We start from the raw sequence: 9,005 nt of genomic DNA, 5'->3' as shown, positions 1-9,005 counted from the left end.
GAAGGATTAGAATACCATTTACTTTCCTCTGTTTTGTAACCGGCCGTTGAAAGTTTTTTTCAAAACGGATACTCAAATTCTCCGTTAGTTTAATGGAGAGTTGTGAATACGGCTGCTGATCTTTATTTTATATTTTTTTCACAAAGCTATACTGTTAAATAGTTTAAATATACAAACTTATTCCGTATGCTCATAGAACTTTAAAAGTTACTGTTTACTATAGCTTTGCATAAAACCTAAAAACATCAGGCTTTTTTTTTTTTCATTATAAATGAAACCGGAATTTTTGTGATTTTATAAGATACTATTATACTCAAAACAATTTTCAAAATAGTAAAATAGAATACTACGAATATGCTTTCTTATATGGTTTTGAATATAATATATATACATTTTTTTAAGTTTCGTCCACCACCTGGCTCACCGTGCGTTGGCGCGTTATCTGTGTATTAATCGACATTTTTGATTTATATAACAGCGTTGGACTATTTTAACAACTTTTTTACTATTTTATTTGGACTGCTATAACAACATTGGCCTAACGTTTTGGTAACGCATCTGTCCCAAAATTGAAAATAAATCACCTTCTTTTTATTATTTCGTAATTTGAAAATCCTTGTCTTTGAGTTAAAAAGCCGTTTAAGGCTATTAATGCGTTATGAAGTACCTGTTCGAAAGTATATATATATATATATATATATATACTTTTTAAATATATGCAATTTTATCGTATTTTCTCTTTCCTTTTGGAAAAGTGTTTCATAGTTTGGTCCACAAAGTGCTAGGTTCAGAGTTTCAAAGTTCAGAATACTAGCTACTAATTCTCGACAAATTATAAGTACTCTATTGGCTTATTCTATGAATAGCTTTTATTCACATTTTTGGTAAATTTATCATTAAAATTTGGCCATCAAGTTTTTATTATATTTATACATAAGTGTTGGTAAACACTGGTTTCATATATATTCATCATTTGCATGTTTTTTTTCAATGATTATGCATGTTTATACTTTTTTTATTATATATAAGTCTGCATGCTTGTTTTTGTAGAGAAAATATTTTTTTAAGTTTTGTAGGTTGAGTATTGAAATATCGCCCGTGTAATATTGAAATACTAATTGAAACACTCTTTAAGGTAAAATAAGCAAGTTGCAAACTTTCTGATGTTACATTAAGATAACTTGTTTTAATTTTCGTTTGAAAGAATTTTAAGTCCATTTCGAAGACAAATCAAAATTAGCAAAAACTATTTTATTCCATAAAAAAGAAATGTCCTCGGAGATTTTGTCCATTAGGAAAATTGTATTTGCTTATGGGTTTTACATTTCAAAAGGTTACATTATAAAAGGTTACATTTAAACGTAAAATATAAAGTATTATAAGCATTTAGTTCGTATACATTTAAACCATTTATTTCTCTCAGAATTGGTTGTGAATTTGAAAAACAATTTACAAAATTAATTAATCAAACTGCGTGTTTTTGATGCTAATAAAGAGGTTTAGTTTTGAGCGCGCATCCAATACAATGTTTGCTTAATTTAAATGGCAGAGGATAGACTATAGTATTGTTGTTTTAATTGTATAGTATAGCTGTTTATTTAACTTTTGTCTAGCTTTATATATGCACCACATTTAACATTTATTATTAACGGCAAAGAAGTGTCTTGGATAATTTTATCAACTTTCATGGAGATGGTACCGATATGTTGTATCCAAGATAAGTTCTTATACAAGAACTTCAAGAAATTTTATAACTTTTTCCCTCTTAAGTATTGTATTATCAATAAGGAGGTCGGGCATTGTGTTTAGCACGCATTTTTTTCTTGATATAGAGTGAAAAAGTGTCTATTTTTTTAATCAATATAGAGGGACAATCTGTTTTTCTTAAACAAGTATGAAGCTTTATTTAGCTTTTGTGTCATGTTATTAAAAAGTGTACTTATGAGATTGGAATAGGTTTGTGTCATCAGCAAAATTATAGTGGTTAAGATAGAGGTTTTTATAAGATCATTTATAAAATTATTGCCCCTATTATTAAAAATAATAGGGGCTCAAATATGGATTCCTGTGAGACATCACATGTTACATTTATTATTAACGGCAAAGACGATTCTAGGATAATAACAAACTGCTTACGAGTACTAGAATTTTAAACCAGCTTAGGGGTTTATCTTTAAATTTATAGAGTTTTAGTTTTTGTAATAAAATGTAGTGATTGACAGTATCAAAAACTTTTGACAAATCGATAAATACTCCTTGCTTATAATGATAATTTTTAAAAGAATCAAAAATGCTGTGTGTTAGTTCGAGAATGGCGTGTTCAATAGAATTGTTTCTCTGAAAGCTAAATTGATTATTATATAAAAGTTTAGCATCAACGAAATAATTGTAGTCTCTGTTATACATTATTCTTTTCAATATTTTAGAGAAAACTGGAAGAACTGAAATAGGACGATAATTTTTAATCTTGGTATAGTCACCTGATTTAAAATAGGAGTTATTTTTGCTACTTTTAGAGAGTCTGGAAAAGATCCTTGAGCAATAGGTGCTTTACAAATTTTAAAGAATATATCTTTCAAAACGTCAAAGGAGTCTATTACAACATTTTTATTAATGCAATCAGCCCCATTTCCTTATTCTTTTATAATAGTTTAAACGCTGCTTCAAATTAGCTCTATGTTAGGTTTGAAAAATTTTAAGTTGAATTAGGTGATGTTATAAATTCATTAGTTGATTTGTCATTATGAAAAGGAATTTTATTTGATAAGCTTGTTCTGATTGAAAAAAAAAAATTTTTTTATTAAAAAGCAACTTTATTAGGGCCATTCAAAAAAATTTTTTTTAATTTTTTTTACATTTGGTATTTATGTTGCACTTTTCTTTTTTTTTTTTCCCCGTAGTCTCTTTTATTATTTGCCAAATATGCTTTGAATTATGTTTGTGCTTTGCAAAGAAGTCATAGTAGTAATTTCTTTTAGCATTTTCGCAGAGTTTTTCGAAGTTATTTTTATAAGTTAAGTAGTTATTTTCATGTTTAATTTAGTATCTCTTTCAATGATTTTTTAAGTTCTATAGTTATCCTAGGACATGATACGTCTTTTATTTTATTTCACCACAAACATGATACGTCTTTTATTTTATTTCACCACAAACATGATACGTCTTTTATTTTAGATTATTTCACCAATATTGAAGTTTGCGTCATTGATGGTTTTAAATGTTTTAAAAAAAGTATTGTAGATCAGATTTATATCATCATTGAAGTTAATATTGCTCAGTTTTGATTCGAAATTTGTTCCTTAAATGATTTCAAGTTATTGTTATTGTTATTGTATGCACGCTTTTTTACAATTGTCTTATTCTGGAGATTTAATTTATAATTTGCATTTATACTAAAAAAAAAAAGAAAGTGATCCGAGGCATCAGTTTTTACAATACCTTTTTCTACAATTACTTTTGTAAGCAGCTTGTTAAAAAAATCATCGGATAGACTGTTATCGATTAAGGAAGATAAATAATTTGTTATTTTATCTTTATCTTAAAATTATCGTTACCATAATTAAATTTTCGTTAAAACAGTTACTTTGAAAAAAGTTAAAAGTTTTTCCAAAGTTATTGCTAATAAATTTTAGCCATTTTCGTCGCCAATTATTTTTAGAAAAAAAAAAGTATGTATTCTTTTAGGACTTTGTGATTATTTTATTGAAAACCACTTCAGCAAATTTTACCTTTTGCCTAAATATCTTCGGCTTTAGCGAATAGTTACTACGAATATTTATAGTTCTTTTGATGAAATCTTCATTAATGTAAACATATTCGTACTAGAGTTTCATTTTTTTGTATTTTTCAAAATTTTGCGATCCTTAAAATTTATAAATTTTACCACAATAGCTCTTCTCCTCGTATTTCCTTTCCCGTTAACCTTTTAACCTGCTCTTTCGATACACACTTCCAAGTTTTTCTTTAACAAATTTTTTTACTAATTCTTCGCTCTTTTCCCGTGTCTCGCCTTTAAATTTCGTTAATTTCTTCAATTCTTAAATTACAACCACGACTCATATCTTATAGTTCAGCTACTTTGTCCTTTAAAATATCATTTTCATCATTCAACTTATTTAGTGATTGTGGATTACTTATAGGTGCCTTCATAAATTCGTTTAGTGTTTCATATTGATAGTTTAAAAAATGTATTGCTTTGTTTGATTCATTATGTTCTCTTTTCAAATCCTCGTTTTATTCTTTCATATTGATCAAATTTTTGATTGAATGTAATTTATGTGGGGAAGCCATGATAAAGTTTCATCAATAAGAATTCCTAAGAATTTTATAGACTAGATTTTTCCAATTAGTTTATCATTTAAAATCAAAACAGGTAATTTTAAAGGAAGGTTTTCAACAGGTGATTTTTTTTTTGAATAAAGTAAATTTTGTTTTATCTACATTGAGTAAAATTTTATTAGCCTTGAACCATTTATTGACATAAATTAATACGAAGTTCATGTCAAAAAAAGTTGCTTAATGTCACTGTTTGAAACGAAGAGAAAAACCAAGAACAACAGTGGGCCAAGTATTGACCTTTGTGGGACTCCTCATATAGTTTTTTAATTTTCCTGATTCATTAATAATAACATTGTTTTCTTTCACTGAGGAAATTTTTAAAATACGTTTTATAGACGTCAATATATATATTATATATTATATATATATATATATATATATATATATATATATATATATATATATATATATATATATATATATTATATATATATATATAATTAACAAAATTACAAATATTTTATCTTTCTATTGCACCGTTTTCTTTTTTCATTTTATAAGTATAATCAAAAAATTACACACAAGAATTTTATAATCCAAAAATCTTCTTTAGAGTGCTGAAACTAAAGTTTTAATTTTTTACCGCTTTGAACAAACTTCATAGTAAATGGTTGTGGATAAAACTTGATCAAAAAACATTACGTATATTGTTTCTGAAACAACTGTGCACGTTGGACCAGATCCTGTTCTTTCTGTCATTCTTGTTATTATATTCTTTATCTTTTCGAAAAGACTAGTATTATTGAAAGTGCAACTTGATGTCGCCAATAGTAGTAATAGAACAAATACACGCGTAGATGTAACCATTTTACAACTTCTAAATAAATAAATAATTTAATGTAGTATATGTTTACTTTATAATATACCTATATTGACATAATATACATAAATTGAATTTATATGTAACATACATAAAGTGAATAATGAAAAATAAATGAAATATTTAAAAAAATGTTTATAATGAAAACAAGTTTTTATCAAGTTTTCCATTATATAATGAGTTTAATAAAAATTAAAAATAGAAAATAACAAAAAATTTCTGTTATAATAAATATGAAAATAAGCTAAATTTAAATAAACATATATGTTACACATTAAACTTATATATTTTAATCTTTCGTTAAATTAGTTTAGGAAGAAAATAGGAAACGTAATTACCTGCTAATTTAATATTTAACTAATATTAAATCAGATAAAAATATTATAGAAAATAATAATAAATATCAATATTATATAATTAACAATAATATATATTATTATTTATTTCGTCATTTAAAATATCATACAAAACTTTAGTAAAACACAGAAGTCATGTCGACAAGCCCCAAAAGTAATCGTTAAGTACTTTGCTAACGTTCTCAACGTACTTTGCTAAAAGCACCACTAAAACCTGTTTTGCGGAATTAAAAGAGGGTTTGCTTGAAATAGAAGTCCGTCTTACTCAGGACCATTATATATATTTTATATATATATGTATTTATATATATATATATATATATATATATATATATATATATATATATATATATATATATATATAATATATATATATACATATATATATATATATATTTATATATATATATATATATATATATATATATATATATATATATATATATATATATATATATATATATATATTTATATATATATATAAACATATATATATATATATATATATATATATATATATATATATATATATATATATATATACATATATATATATATATATATATATATATATATATATATATATATATATATATATAAATATATATATATATATATACATGTATATATATATACACACCTTTGAACAGGTACTTTATAACATATATACTATATATACCTTTGAACAGGTACTTTATAACGCATTAAAAGTTTTATACGCTTTTTAACTCAAAGAAAAGGATCTTCAAAATACGAAATAGTAAAAAGAAAGGTGATTTATTTTCAACTTTGGGACAGATGCGTTACCAATACATTAGTCCAACGTTGTTATAACATTCCAAATAAAGTAGTAAAAAATTTGTTAAAATAGTCCAACGTTGTTATATCAGTCAAATATGTCGATTATTTCACCGATAACGCGCCCATGCAAGGTGAGTAAGGTGGTTGAAGAAACCTAAAAAAATATATTTATTATAATCAAAACCATATAAGAAAACATATTCTTAATATTCTATTTTACTATTTTGAAAATTGTTTTCAGTATAATAGTATTTTTTAAAACCACAAAAATTAGTTACTGTTTAATCTAAAATGAAAAAAAAAAAATTTAATTTTTAAAAAAAAAAAAAGCGTGAAATTTTTAGTTTTTATGCATAGCCTTAGTAAACAGTAACTTTTAAAGTTCTATGAGCATACGGGATAAGTTTATATATTTAAGCTATTTAACAGTATAGCTTTGCGAAAAAAATTTAAAGTAAAGATCAGTTTTCTATAAAAATATAAAGTGAAGATCTGTTTTTCTAAAACACTCATTTATTGAGTTTTTTTTTTTTTTTTTTTTAGATTATTCACCTCCCCAAGGCCCGAGGGGGGCCACTACAGTCGAGGAGGCTACTCATTTTTTTTTTTTTTAATGTTTTTTAGTATTTTTTTTTTAGTTATTATTCGTGGTGCAACCCTCTCTCAACTCTTTAACTCTGAAACACGAACCTTGCCGACCATAGCCGCTGCGCGGAGAAACTAAGTTGAGCGCGGTACTTCCAGGGACGTGGTGGGAGTTAACTGTGTTATAAGGAGCAGACCACTCTACTGGAAAAAACAACTTTTTAGACTTTTTAGAAACAACTTTTTAGACTTTTTAATTCACAAAGTTATGTCTATTTTGTTATAATTCCACATTTTAGAGTTTTGACATTAAACAATGTTCTATCTCCACATTTTTGAAATTAAACGATGTTCTCTCTCCACATTGTTGAGATTAAACGATTTAAAAAAATAAAAACTATGACGACATTTTCAGAGATTTTTATAGCTTATGTTTTATCCGCAACTTTTTTGATAACTTGATTTTCAATAAAAATGAAAAACATTATTTGGAGGTTCGTAACCCTATCAATAACTTGAAATTTTTAAAAAGTAGAAATAGAACTAAATAATTTTAACTTCGCGAATTATAATTGTTGATACTGATATTTTCAAGTACGTTACTAATGTTTTACCAATCGAAATCACGCTTAATTAAAATTTGTTTTTTACCTACACTGTGTCAAATATTTGATACTATTGAATTCTGCGGCTAAATTTTACAATGGAATTATAGAACTTTATCTTGACTTGACGTTTATAAAACCTGTGACTGCTAAAAAAATTTTAGGTAATCCAGAAATTAGTGTTTCAACTGCTTAATGATAACTTTTAAAATTTTTGATGGTTGTACGAAATGATTTTCTGACACATTATCGATATAAAACACATCTTATTAGTTTTATTTCGTTTCTTGCAAAATACTTTTTGAACCATTTTAATAGGTAAAACTAATTAACTAATTAATTATAAGTAAAATTAATTAATTACAAACAATAGAATTATCAAATAGATAATAACTCTACCGTGTCAAAAATTTATGTTGTTGTTTTTTTTTAATTCAGTTATTTAAATAATTCTTTTTATCCAGAAACAAAACAAGAATATTTTTTATTACTCAGAAAATACTGATGGTAAATAAAAAGTCAATGAAAAAAAAAGTTATATAAAAAAATGGGTGTTAACAACTTTTATTTCTTTCATACTTGATACGCATATTGATAAGTACATTTTCATTTAAACTTTCTATAGGCGCAACTTTTATATTTTTGTGCAGGGCTTATAAATCAATATAAGCCCCAAACTTCTCTTTTTAAGAATAACACACTTAAATTCAAAAAAAAGTTAGGTACCTGCTGGCAGAGGCGGATTTAAACCCCTTCAAGTGCTGCAAGTAACGGGGTAAAAAAATTAATATAAATATTGATTTTTGACGTTTAACACTCGCTTAATATTAATTGCCGATCTTTATATTTCTGTTATATTTTGTTAGAAAATACAATAAGGAAAATTGCTAATGTAAACTATACTTTGCAGGATATATAAAAATTATTTTATAAAACTTGCTAATGTAAATTACACTTTTCAGGATATGAGAAAATTGAATAAGGTAATTTGATATGAGAAATTCGGATATGATAATTTGGATATCATGAGGATATGAGAAAATTGGATAAGGTAATAATGGTTTACGCTATTAAAAGTAGCAATCTGATTCGTTTAAAATTAAAACTATTTTAAAAAATCGTAGTGTAAACTATGCTTTGCATCACTTGCAGCAAACTTTGATTGGTTGCAAATATACTTCGCTCTATCAACAAAGTAAGGAGATTTAGGGTGGAATTCAAGTAGCGAACTTGAGTCAAGTTCAACTTAAACTTTACATTGTAACCAATAGCAGCAGAGTATGGGTTTTACCCTCAAAAAATACTCTGCCGCTATTGGTTACAATGTAAAGTTCAAGTCGAACTTGACTTAAGTTCGCTTCTTGCATTCCACCTTTAGCAAATAGGACGCGCACGTTTGTTTTCTCTGTTTTCTTTTAGGTTATCCATGCAATGGGATGACGAAAAAGATCTTATGTTAAGAGAAATAGCTGGAAATGGAGTTCTTTTGTACAAACAAGG

General features: G+C 25.6%; 1 long non-coding RNA gene across 1 annotated transcript; it reads right to left on the bottom strand.

Annotated features, from left to right (window-relative positions):
* Positions 1-4,942: 4,942 nt before the first annotated feature.
* LOC136084215 (uncharacterized) lies at positions 4,943-6,465 on the bottom strand. Its single transcript, XR_010640397.1, has 2 exons — positions 6,194-6,465; positions 4,943-5,155 (listed from the first exon to the last, which is right to left on the bottom strand). It is a non-coding gene; the product is annotated as an uncharacterized LOC136084215 (long non-coding RNA).
* Positions 6,466-9,005: the final 2,540 nt, after the last annotated feature.

Source organism: Hydra vulgaris, chromosome 08, assembly GCF_038396675.1.
Source record: "Hydra vulgaris chromosome 08, alternate assembly HydraT2T_AEP".
Taxonomy (NCBI): Eukaryota; Metazoa; Cnidaria; class Hydrozoa; order Anthoathecata; family Hydridae; genus Hydra; species Hydra vulgaris.
This window is presented reverse-complemented; position numbering and strand designations above follow the sequence as displayed.